The sequence below is a fragment of the Chlamydotis macqueenii genome, chromosome 14, assembly GCF_036417535.1.
Source record: "Chlamydotis macqueenii isolate bChlMac1 chromosome 14, bChlMac1.mat, whole genome shotgun sequence".
Classification (NCBI taxonomy): domain Eukaryota; kingdom Metazoa; phylum Chordata; class Aves; order Otidiformes; family Otididae; genus Chlamydotis; species Chlamydotis macqueenii.
This window is the reverse complement of record NC_141569.1, coordinates 5,003,184-5,015,681: the sequence shown is the minus strand read 5'-3', so window position 1 is coordinate 5,015,681 and position 12,498 is coordinate 5,003,184. Positions and strand designations below refer to the sequence as shown.

Genomic DNA, 12,498 nt, shown 5'->3' with positions numbered 1-12,498 from the left:
TGCTGTGGGTAGCACTGGGCAGCGGGCAGGTGCTGGCCATGGAGGCTGCCTGCACTGAGGGCTGCGTGCCACTTGGACATCTCCCACAGACAGCTGGCAGTTCCCTGCGTGGGGACAACCAGTGGCCCTCCTGAGAGCACAGAATGACCTTTGGTTTCGATGCCTCTAGGCAGTCCCAGCCACAGCAGTGCCAGTGTGCTCCTTTTGTTTGTGGCACAAACTCGTTTTGATTAATTTCATTTTTTCCTTGATGCCTAATGAGTCTGTGGCAGTCATCTGCAATTTCATGGAGATATCACAGCTGTAAAGAAGAAAATATGTTTTATAAAGCCAAAAAAATCAAGGATGAACAGTCAGATTATTCACATAAAGGAACTAAAGTACCTCCCATTGTCTCTCAGACATGACCCTGGGCTTAAACATAGGGCATGCTAAAAATAAAGCTGTGGCTAGGAAAAAGCAGCAAAGTTGCTCCACATTCCTAGAAGATTCTCACATTCACATCTCCGCCTTGGGACTCCTGCAAGGGCGTAAACATTTCTGGAAACATCAAGCTATGTTGAGATTAAGTGAACATCCTCACTCAGCAGATGTGTTTAGGCAACGTTGGCATTTTAAAATTATCCAGAATGGTAAAACAACACATTTGAACAAAAAAGCACCATCAACTAGTCATTAGAGTCGCTACAAAAATAATCTGAACCTGCCCATAGTATCAAAGGCCAAGATGCAAGTGTTTTTATGTACCATTTATCATCTCTTTGTAGACAACTCGAATTTTGGATTTCATCTGCACCCAAATGAGACCGTGGGTGTAATGTTTTAGCTTGAGCCGGCTGCAGCTGGTAACCATGTGTTTGGATACAGCCACTCTCTCTCAGAAATGTTTAAAGAGGGGTGTGAGTATTTGCATACCCTTAAAGAAGATAATTAATGACTTAACAGCTAAAGTTAAACGAGTAATTCTTTTGCCCAAAGAGACAGCTTTATTAGGCAGCACAGAGGAATATTTATTCACAGTTAAATAAAAAATACACCATTTGAAGATAAGTGGCTTATCATGTAGCCAAAGGCCTCTTACAGCACTCAAGGTACGCTGTCAGGGTGAGCCAAGAAATGTCCTGTGCTTGTCTGCAGAGAGCAGGCAGCAAGCAGCAGGGCTGGGCATTGGCATCAAAACATGCTGATAGTCTTGAGAAAGAGGGATGTCTGATTTTTCTTTACGTGCAAAATTTGGCCATCTCAACTGCTAGGTACCAACATAAGATATTTCCTTCTCACCTCTACTCTAACAGCTAAAGCTGTCATTTCCCAAAACAGACCATGCCAAGGGAGAGGTTTTGTTAGCAGAGGAAGGTTATAACTAGATCAGATATCCCTGTTAATGTTCACACGCAGAGCAAAGAGCAAACTTGCTATCTGTTGTCCATAGCATTATTTACAAATACCATGGTGGTAAAAGCAGCCTACATCTCTCTTACTCCTGGTCATATTCCTCTGTTACAAATAGCAACATGGAGGTTGCTTCTTTCCTCCTCAAGAAGAAGAGTGTTCAAGATTTTAGAATTAATTATATAAGGCAGGATAAACCAGCACTATGTTAAAGAACTGAGATATTTTGGCAGTTCTGTTTCCTTGGGCAAGTCAGCTATCGCTTCTGAGGACCACCTTTACAGAGAAATTAAAGCAGCAATTACATTTAGTTAAACAAGTCCAAAACATCCATAGGAAGACTTTGGTCACCTGTTGCAAGCTTATTACACTGAAACAAATAAACAACGTCCTGCGCTGCAGGTGTGACCCCAGTCTGCCAGGCGCCAGCTGTCCTATACTGACCACCCTCCAGACAGACCCTCTGCATGGTGGGAGGAGGCCGGGGGGCTGCACCCATCCGATTGCTGAAGTCGTTGTCTCTTGTTTCAGATTTGTCATTTCAAAAAAACATAAGCAAGCACGTGCTGTCACCTGTACCCCTAACTAGGGGGGAAGGCAGACATCAGCAGAGAGGCTGTGGAGAGCTGTAGGACCTAACATTAGAGTCACAGAAAGGGCAGAAAAGGGTGAGTAATCTGTTACACACAGGCTAAAATTTCTATTTCTATTTCTTGCCAAGGAAAGACATGCTTCCCTGTTAGCAAGGCTGAAAGACCTTCAGGGAGCAACGAGTGAGAACCAAGCTACCGACTGCAGCAGTCACAGCCCTCCCAGTTCTGGTACCTCTGCAGGGACGAGATGTTTCACAGCAGAGAAAGGGCAGACTCGTGTTAGCTTAAGTCGGCTGGAAAACTGGAGGCCTGAAAAGGCCAGGGCCAGAGCTGCTAAAATGAGGAGTGGGCTCAGCACATCTGTGTTAAAAGATCTGTCAGCAGGATGAACTGGCAAAGGTTTGTCTCCCTGCGCTGGGACGAGCTGTCGCTTCCACAGCTGAGCTGCTGTCAGGAGCAGACACTCACCTGCTTCCCATAACCCTTCTGCCCACTCCCTTCTTCCTTCACGCAGAGAAGTTTTTCAGCTTGCCACATTTTATATTCCCAGCGTATAGAACCTGTCAACAGCGTAATTATTTGTAGTTTATAAGGAAAAAGTTTAATTTAATGCCTTTGTGGAAAAATTGTGGAAATCAATGGAATTATAGGAGCCCACTGAAGCCAGAATAGTTACTCGGTGGACAGGTGGTTGTCATAAATTCTTATTTTTCAATCAGCTTGTTATTATGACACCGTTAAGCTATTGATTTCTTTTTAAATTATAACTGTCATGTAGGTTTGGTTATTTAAAATTCTGCTTTACCATAATTGTTCTGTGAAACATATGAAACTTTTACACCAGGAGAACAGCAGACAGCCTTCCAGTAAGGCTGGGAGCCTGTGCCAGCACAGGGATTTTCACGCTATTTTAAGCATTTACAAGTTGTCTCAAGCCTTAAATGATAAAAACATCAAGTAGTGAGAGTGTACTGAACTCAATATTTTGCTATTCAGCTAGCCTAGTGGGAACATGCTAGTGCAAACATTTAAATGTAAGCACCAGCTGGAAGCATTTCCTTCAGCTGCCACCACGAGGCATTAACTGGGTGTTAACCACAACCACTGGATTCGTGCGAAGGCGAGACCCAGGAGCTGCTACCCTAGAAGGAAAAGTATCAGCTACAGCCAGTGTGCTGTTATGGTGAGGGAACACAGATTCACTTTAATAATAGCACCAGGGCTGAAGGTGACAACAGATGACTTGAAAAGACCAACGGCAGGTTTTGCAGAAATAATTTAGAGGCTTAAGGAAAATTCTGTTAAGCCTAAATCATCAAAGAAAACTTGTTTGAGCAGTTTCACTTCATCACACTGCCAAAGACAGGGTTTATGGGAGGAGAAGTAAGTTTTGCCCAGGGTTCCAGAAGAATCTATCGCACATCTGTGACACCTCCCTTGGCTCTTTCAGCCTGTTTATGCGCATCACATCAGCTCGCAAGTGCTTTTACTGGACCACTGGGCAAAGAATTATTTATATGTGATCCTCTGAAACGCAGCCATACCAAGCACACAGGGCATCGAAGGGCATTTAGTCCTGGCTAGTCCAGCTCACTCTCCTACAAATCCCACTGACCTCATCTCAGCTCATCCCTTCCCAGCCCACCCCCAGGCTTGGCTGCAGCCTGGCTCTGCAGGCGCTGCTGCAGGTGTTGAAAAAAGCATGGAGCTCCGTCTGGGCCAGATCTGAATTCAAGGAAGTGCATACAGGCCTGACATGCACTGGGTTATGCGTGCTGCCATGGCCAAGCTGAAGAAATGCAGTGCTGCAGGTGCTCAGCCTGTGCAGGCTTTCAAGAACATCTACAGGTAGAGATAAGAAACTGGACCAGATGTAGTGCTCACCAGATCAATTCCTGCGTGCTGAGGAATGACTAGCGATGTGCTGGGGAGAGGCTGTGCCCTGTAGAGCTGCTCCACTGGGGCGTGAGGGAGTCACCTGATTTAAAAAAAAACCTCAGCATCTTTTTTAAGAAGTAAGGATTTGAAAATAATATTTAAAAAATTAAGGCATGTTTTCCAGCAATCTAGCCAAAGATTATCCATAGCCAAGTATTAAGGAAAGGAGGGTCCAGAGCTGAGGGAATTATTTATTTAATTTATTTCTAAAATAAGATGCTCTCAGTTTCCCAGGAAGTTCTCTGAAAGGACAATATTGTGCCCCAAACCCCCAGATTTAGTTCATAGTCTCAGAGTGATACATTTATAAGCCTATACCAGGATAAAAATTGACAGCTCAAGAGGATCACCACATCTCTGAAGACAGAAAATGAAGAGCCGGGAAGCAAGTTACTAGAGCCTGAAAAAGATATTAACTTCAAGTAAAATACTCTTGTTGTATGTGTGGGAGTAGGATAGGGTAGGACAGTCTCGTATTTCTTCAGAGAACATAGGTATTTTAATAAAATACTGAATGATACTGTAAACTAGAATCATATTTCAAATAAACATGTAAGTGACAAGTGTTATTTCAACACGTCTACTTTCACATCTCATGAAAGATCTGTTAAGCAATCTTTCTAAAAGCACTGGAATTTTTTTTCTCCAGCAACACTGTCCGTCAGCGCAAGCTGCAGTGACTGGGCAGGAGGCTTTAGGTGTGACATTTCTTTTAGTATTTTGTTGACACCCTCTAATTTGGAAAAATCTGTTCCAAATCCTACAATCCAGTAACTAAAGCGACTAGAGACCAGCGATGTGTTAACCAAATATTGCCAGGAGTGACCAAAAGTCTTATTGTGCCATTAAATTGCATTCTAACACAAGTTTTTTGATGTTAAACTGCATGTCCTAAACATGAAAGCCCATGAAGTGTGAAACCCAGCTTTACCTTCAACATTGCATCTGTTCATGAAAGACAGTCTCTACAGCAGTTTCACCTTTCAAGAAGCAAAGGCTTAACCTTTCCTCCAGAGCAGCCCCATCAGTTTATACTCACATCGTGCAGAACTTGCTGACAGCAGGAACATGAACAGCACCACACACCACGCTTATGAGTCACGCAGCAGCTGCGTGAGCCTGGGAACACTGAAAAGAAATTAAATACATCTCTAAGTCACTTCAGGTTTAAGATCATACGCTCACAAGCAGGATCATTAATGAGCTTGTGCTGCTGTTGACTGTTGCTGCTCTCCCTGTGACGGTGGTAGAGGTTCCCCCGCACCAGCTCAGGGGCACATCACCCCGGTGCCCTTGCCTGTGGTGGGCTGTGGGCCCACCTCAGGGATGCCCCAAACCCCAGTGTCCATGGAAGCACTCCCATATCGAGCAGGTGTCCCAGAGTACCGTTTAGGTTGGATAAAACATAGTTTAACAAAACTTAGCAAATACACTTGAAAATAACCTTCAAACTAAGCTGAGACAGGTTCACTTCTTTAGTGGTTTCAGCCTCCCAGTGAAGCCCACTTGGAAGCGACCACCACTTCCAGAAGAAAGAGTTGTAGAGGCTGGCAAACTAATGGATGATCACTAACATGGTGATCAAAGCAGGTTTGGATTTCCTTGCTCTGGAAGAGCTAGATGAACCTCTGCTAATATACAGAAGGGATATGCAAATTTTCAAGGAGAAGCTTTAGACCTGGCGTTACAGCTGTGATCCATGGTAAACATATGGTAAACATATGGTAAACATATTGCTTGAAGTAAAACAATCAATCAAACAAACTCTTTCTCACTGAAAAAGTTAAAGAATTATTTCTTGTACAAGATGTTTAATAATTCTCCCTGAAAGTTACAAAAGACATTCACCAAGAAGCCTGTGACTCAAAGGGAGTGTGCGTGCTGCAGAGACCCTCCCACGCACAAGCGGGACCTGCAGCTGTTCCAGTCTGGATTTGCAGTTTCATTCCAGAATCTCACATTTTCAGATCCCAATATTAGTCACTGCCCGCAAAAGCAATGAAAACTCCAGAAGAAAAAGCAAGAAAATTCTAAAAGAGGCAGTGGGATTAGCTCAGGCAAGTGGACGCTGGCAGCCACCCAGTACATGACCTGGCACCATCACCCTTGCCACGGTACCCACGGGGCCCGACCTGCCACGCTCCGTGCCACGCTCCTTCAGCCTGGCACCAAAGGCTTTGCACACAGCGCTGCCTGGGCTTCACAACTGAGGTGATCGCTGTTTTACCAGGTTTCTATTCCTAGGATCCATCTTGGAACAAACATCAGTGCTGGGCCTGCAGTAACGACCTCTGCAGCTGCCGGCAGCCTGCGGGCCACAGCCCTGAAAACACAGATGGCCACGCCAGCTTCAGAACGGGCAGCTCGCTGCCGATAACAGCTAAGCTGCTGAAGTGGGGTGGCTTTCTTATTTAGGGGAACGTTACCACCTCTGTTAGGCAGTATTTGTACCGTGGCACCATGACGCCTTCTGCCTGCAAAGTACCCAGGCGTCCTCGCAGGGAGCACGGCAGCGCACAGGGCTGGCTCCAGCAGGTGAGCCCCGCGACAGCCCTGTCGCACCCCAGAGCCTCCTCATCACCAACGGCCCGCTTCGCTTCCACACCAACTAACGCCCCTGCGTCTTTTGGGAAGAGGCGTTCGCCCAGTGCAGGGCAGGCTGCAGGGGGCAGAGAAGGCCGCTCCTTCCCTCGGGCACCCCCGCCGCCTCTGCCTCTCTCTGCTCGCCGTAAGGGAGCACCGCTCTCCTATTGCTCACGCACCGGATCCGTTACTGGACGGAAAAAAAAAAGGACAAATAAAAACCCACCGCACCACCAAGAGGCAAAGGCCGGAGAGAAAAACGTGATTTGACCTCCCCGTCGGGGAATCGAACCCCGGTCTCCCGCGTGACAGGCGGGGATACTCACCACTATACTAACGAGGAGCTGGAACCGCTGTCGCCGGGCCGTTATCTGAGCGGGTGTTCAGGGCGCCGCCCCCCGCCGTCCTGCTCACCTCACAGCCTGGCGGGGGCGACTGTGTTTTCCCGCCGCTCCGCGCGCGCGCCACCGCCGTCCGTGTGGCTGCAGCAGCCCGACCCCGGCAGCGCAGCGGGGCTGCGCGAAATGGCGGCGGGGGGATGTTCGCCCTGCCTCGGCCTCTCGCAGGTGTGCGAGCTCCGCTCACGCCGTGCTGCACCACAAAGCTTCCCGCGCCAGGGCCAAGCTCGGGCTTCCGTGTTTACTTTGCAAACACACACGCACGCATACTCATGGTATATCTATAGGATGTACACTTTAAGGAACACGTAAGCCCAGCTCTGATACGCATTGCAGCAGCCTGAGGCCAGAGTTGCTACTCTTGGTATCAAAGCCATTCAGGAGATCACAGTTATGTACATAAGAATATGATGCTGCACCGCATCCACTTCTACAGACGTGGTGTGTCAGACTCTGAGTTAAGAGCCATCTCTAACAGCGAGAAGTTTAACAGAAAAAAGAATTGGTGAAGATTCCGAAACATTTCTCTCCCCATCCAAACTGTTCCCTATTCTAGAATACTAGGAAATACACACTGAGAATACAGGGAAAACTCAATAAAAGAGACTTCACTTCCAGATCTCCTAAGAGCTGAAGAAGTTAACAGAAAACAGGATACAAAACCACACGGGAGGAGCATCTAGTGTCACTGTCATGGGCTGCAGGTAAGCCGGGACCCCCCCCCCCATCCTGATCAATCGCATCCAGCTGTAGCGAGAGGAAAATGCCACATCAAGGCAGCCTCTAAAGAGCCATGGGTGGGAAATGAGCTGTTGTTTTTGTGTCAAGATCAATTTTGAGTTTGTTAGTTGAAGCAGAGGAAATGGACACAGAGACAAAGGGCAACCACAGCTTGTGAACTGTCACCGAACAGCTTAAAAGTAATACTACATTAATTTCCCAGGCTGGAACATACTGTGGAGTTTTGTAACCATACCTGTGTGGCTAAGGGAGCCTCCTGCACACTGCAATGTTTGCCTAAATTTCCTTTCTTGGTCTGGAAGCACAGAGCTGTTTGCGTTGGCAACTCTTTGCCCCCCTCGCCCCCCGGCGCCAGATCCCAGAACACAGGAGAAGAGCAATCAAAAATTGAGAACCTGAAATCACACACCTTTTATGAGGTCCCCAGCAGTCCCGTTCTCACCTGATCAAAGAGCAGCAGTATTTGGTGTGAAAGATGCCTATAACATCTATGATACATTCCTAGTGGAAGCTGGAACTGACTTTTAAAACAGTCCCATAGCAGAAGTTAATATCTATTTGTCTGAAGGTTTTTTTTACTCCATCATCCTCCACGCTGTCAGTTTTCCTGTAGTATCAGAATCAAATCTTTATCCCAAAGGACATGAGAACTGCAGGACTGAAGTGTTTTCTTGTCTCATGTAGGTTCTCAGTTTGAACTGACTAACAAATATCCATAAAAAATCAGGGACAGCTGGGGTCTTAACTCAGAGGTAGTAATTGATTAATTGAGAAAAGCTGAAACAGTTATGGCCTCCAGCTGTCAGCTCTACACCTTGTCCAAACAATGGCTAGGGAAGATGGATGGCTTCTGAACTGATCCCATTTATAAATTATAAGCAAAAGGTCTCACAGCATTCAAATTTGTGACCTTTCCCAGTAGATCAGCAACTGATGTTAAACCTCAGCCTAGTGCAGGACCTCTAGAAGGCCCTGCCAGCGAGTCACCCACACGAACACGTGCAAGAATGAATTTGGGAAGGGCAGATGGGTAATGTGAAGCAGACCAGTTTCTAGAGGATGGGAAATTGTGGTTCTCTTAAAAACTGGCTGCCATTAAATATTCTAAACGGAAAGATTAATAAATTGCAATTTTAAAATAAACAAATCTAATAGCCAGAAAAGAGATCAGGTTATTAGATTTTGAACATTTGCCATTCCCCTGGTACCAACTTACAAAGTACGGAATCTTACTTTGGGTTGTGGCTTTTCCCCATCTTATCCTTTCCAGTAAGAACAGCTGTGCTGTGCTGTTGGGGTATTTGTGCACAGCATTAGTTCAGCAACGTGCCTTTCATGAAAGGGAAATTCTTTACTAAAACCTCTGCTTCAACCAGGGACAAACAACTAACAGCAACCTTTTTGGTGGGAAGAAAGAAAAGAGGCATCCACGAGCAGGTTCCTGCTGTCCAGCACTAACCTTGTCACAAGTCCCAGCGCTGGCTTCAAAGAGCAATTCAGCGTTCCCCATACCCCGTGTGCTGCTCTCCAGTGGTGGCCTAGGAAGTCTTATGTAAGCAGTAATGCCTTTTCCTCTTAGTTTTGAATTACTGATGTAAATCCTTGTACTTCCTATACGTTCCCTGGGAAATCTTATTGTCTGCTATCAGCTGACATCAGTTACTCTCCACAGGTAGCAAACTAGCAAAAGCCTGTGATATAAGAAGTGCATAAACAGATTACATCAGAGACAGCTCAATAACTTGCCTATCTGGGCACATATGGGTTATGAAAGACTCACAATTTTTTATCCATTTAATACAGCCCATTCAGAAAAGTGGGGAGAACACTCACAGATGGCAGACTGATCTCCCAGCTCATAAGCAGTCATAAACCTGTAGATCTTGGTTAAGAATAAAAATTAGATTCTCCCATTGTAGAGAGTTCCTTAAGTGAAACGTAACTCCATGGAAATTAAACTCCATGGCACTGAGCAAAGCCTCTCAGCTTCCCCCTAGAAGAGGTTACATTTCTCCAGTGTATCTATCAGCCTGAAATGCTGAAACAAAACACCCTTTCCAGTAAGAAAAGTTACAGACTGGTAGGCAATAGGACTGCTAGAGATTGTCCTGCAAAGAGGTGTATCTGCTCAAAAATGAGAAAATGCAGAATGCTCTGGTTCCTGCTGTCATGAGCGGACTGTATGGACACACGGCCTCTAGCAGGACCTTTCCAGAGAATTCAGGTGAAGTGATAAGCTATAATAAATTGATCATAACAGAAAAGTGATAAGGGGCTGCAAACTCGAAGTCAAATACTACAGATGACATCAGTTCTGGAGTTAACAGCTAGCACTGCTTCCAGGTCAATGACACTGACTTGGAGTACTTTTTTAAAGCAGCAAACTTAATTTGCTGCTACCAGTTCCTCCAGTGACACCCCTCTCCCCTACATCTCTAATACCACCAATTTGGGTATTAGTTCTATCGCATTTCCTGTGCAAAGCGCCTCTCCTTGCATTCCCTTGCTAGCAACACTGCTTACCTTGCTGCTTTCCTCTTGCTTGCATTCCTCTGCTGTCACCAGTCTCTGATAATCAGTCCCTGGCCAAATCTCAGGGCTGTTTGCCTTGATATGCCTCACCCTGATATATTGGCCTCCTTCAACAGAACCACTCCGTGATCCCTAATGAAAAGGGACACGGAAATGTGCCTGACCGACCTGATAGCCTTCTGTGATGACCGGCTTTGTAGCAAACAGAGGAGCATCGGATGTTGTTTATCCTGACTTAGGCCAAACTGGTGAAATAGTGAACAGGTGGACAATAGGGTAGATGGAAAATTAGCTGAACAACCAGACTCAAAGGGCTATGACATGCAGTAAACTATTCAAAATTCAATTTGCAAGTAATTTCTTAGGTGCTTACTCTGTCTTAAAATCACACAGGCTGCAGGTCCTTTACCTTTCAGGACTTTCAGAGTTTGGAGTTTGGCTACGAATCTTGACTGTGTCTTTGTATTTCTTCCCCCTCAGCTGATGGAATGTATTTTATTATCTGCTTGAAATACGCTGTCACTTTGGATACCGCTTCCTTTCGTGTTTCATCACACAAAAATCTGCTAGAACAGTTCCTCCAGTCGTAAGCTGTTTTAGTGTTTTAGTGCAAAGAAATTATTTGTAAATTTCCTTCAGAATTACATAAAGAAAAATAATGCAGAATGCTGCAATAAACCATGGCCAGTCAACACTGTGCAGCCAGAATCTAAAGGGTTGAGAGGATTAAGTGTTTGTACACCACATGTGAAAAATCTGACAAGTTTGTCCTGTGACACTGTAAGGTTACGAAGGAGCCACCACTGCCAAATTTACTCTCTCAACTACGTACTTACAAGTTGCATAAAAATTCTCTTCCTTTCCTGCCTGCAGACACAGAGCAACACTGATTGCTCTGTAGCCCTAACGATGCACCTCCCCGAGGCAGAGAGATGCTCGTGGTGCAGCAGATGCTGTGCTGAGTCCCCAGGGAACGATGCTCTGTCTGCTCCCCCTCCGGACTGGAAACAGGAGAACATGGTCAACCACTCTGGCACCTCCCACGTGCTGTGCACAAGGTAGCTGCTATGACTTTTTTTGTGCTGTAGCTTGAAATGGCACGGTGTGAAATGGCTTGAAGTGGATATACTTATTGAACACTTGTTGATGGACAGAAACGCCTTCAGAGCAGGGAAAAAAAGGCAAACTTCATTTTTAATCTATAGTTCTAAAAAGAAGGAAGTTACAAGGCTTATTAATTTAGAAGTTTGCATTTGAGTCCAATAAAATTAAAATACAGCTGGCTGAATAGTCTTACAGTAAGAGGAAGTCACTTGTTTCAGACAAACGTTTTAAAAATCAGATCCACAGATAAGATAGAACCAAACGAAGTTCGTACAGCTTACCTGTCCCCTAAGCTCGCATACAGGCTGCATCAGGAAGCAGTTAAGGACCCCAGGTGAAATGCAAACCAGCTTCCACAAAAGGCTACTACAGTTCACTCAAAGAAAGAAGAGATATTTCTGCATTAAAAAAATGGCAAACCAAACAAATAAACACCACATAAACTTGTAAAGGAACTTGTACTCCTTAACAGCTCATTTTCCTAGGTAAAAAGAAGTCACCGTGGTGCAGAGCTGCTCTTTGCCAGACTTGATGGCGATGCAACACAGAATGGAATTTTCAGGGTTTCAGTTTTGCCAGTTTAAAGCAAAGATTCAGTTTGGACAGCTAAACTATTTGTACAGTGAACCCTGAATAAGGCTCTGGCACAGCAAACTTGTCACAAGATGCATTGCCAGCATCCTGTTATGGCAGAGTTCATTCCTGATAACTTCTTGCCTGCCAGGCATCCAGTGAGAACAACTTCAGGACAATGTAATTTGGCTTTTCCAAAACACAAGCAAAGAACAATTCCAATGGAGGAGTAATTGCAGTTTATCTATAACATGCAGTTTATACATGAAGTATTTTATTCAAGAGGGGAATATCACTCCGCATCACCTGTGTGCATGAATCAGCACGTGCTCGCAAGTTAATTTGGAAGGCAAAAGCTTACAGTAGCCTTCACGGCATGCTTTCTACTTCAAGACTGCAAAAGTAACATTCTTTAGGACATCAAATGTTTTTAAACACAGGACCTGAATCAAAGAACCATGAAGTAAAGGCTTTTATTAAAGGAGGGGAAGAAAAGTGCATGAAAACCATACCAGTCATCTTTCCTTAGTATAAAATGTTATACAACAACCCCCAGTATCAAGTATCACAGCCATTTATGATGCTGGAAAAAAACTACACCCAGAAGTTCCTCCCCCAAAACCCACAAATGTAGGCAAACAACG

At 45.2% G+C, this 12,498-nt stretch overlaps 1 non-coding gene across 1 annotated transcript; it reads right to left on the bottom strand.

Moving 5' to 3' along the window:
* Positions 1 to 6,777: 6,777 nt before the first annotated feature.
* Positions 6,778 to 6,849, bottom strand: TRNAD-GUC (transfer RNA aspartic acid (anticodon GUC)). Its single transcript has one exon. It is a non-coding gene; the product is annotated as a tRNA-Asp (tRNA).
* Positions 6,850 to 12,498: the final 5,649 nt, after the last annotated feature.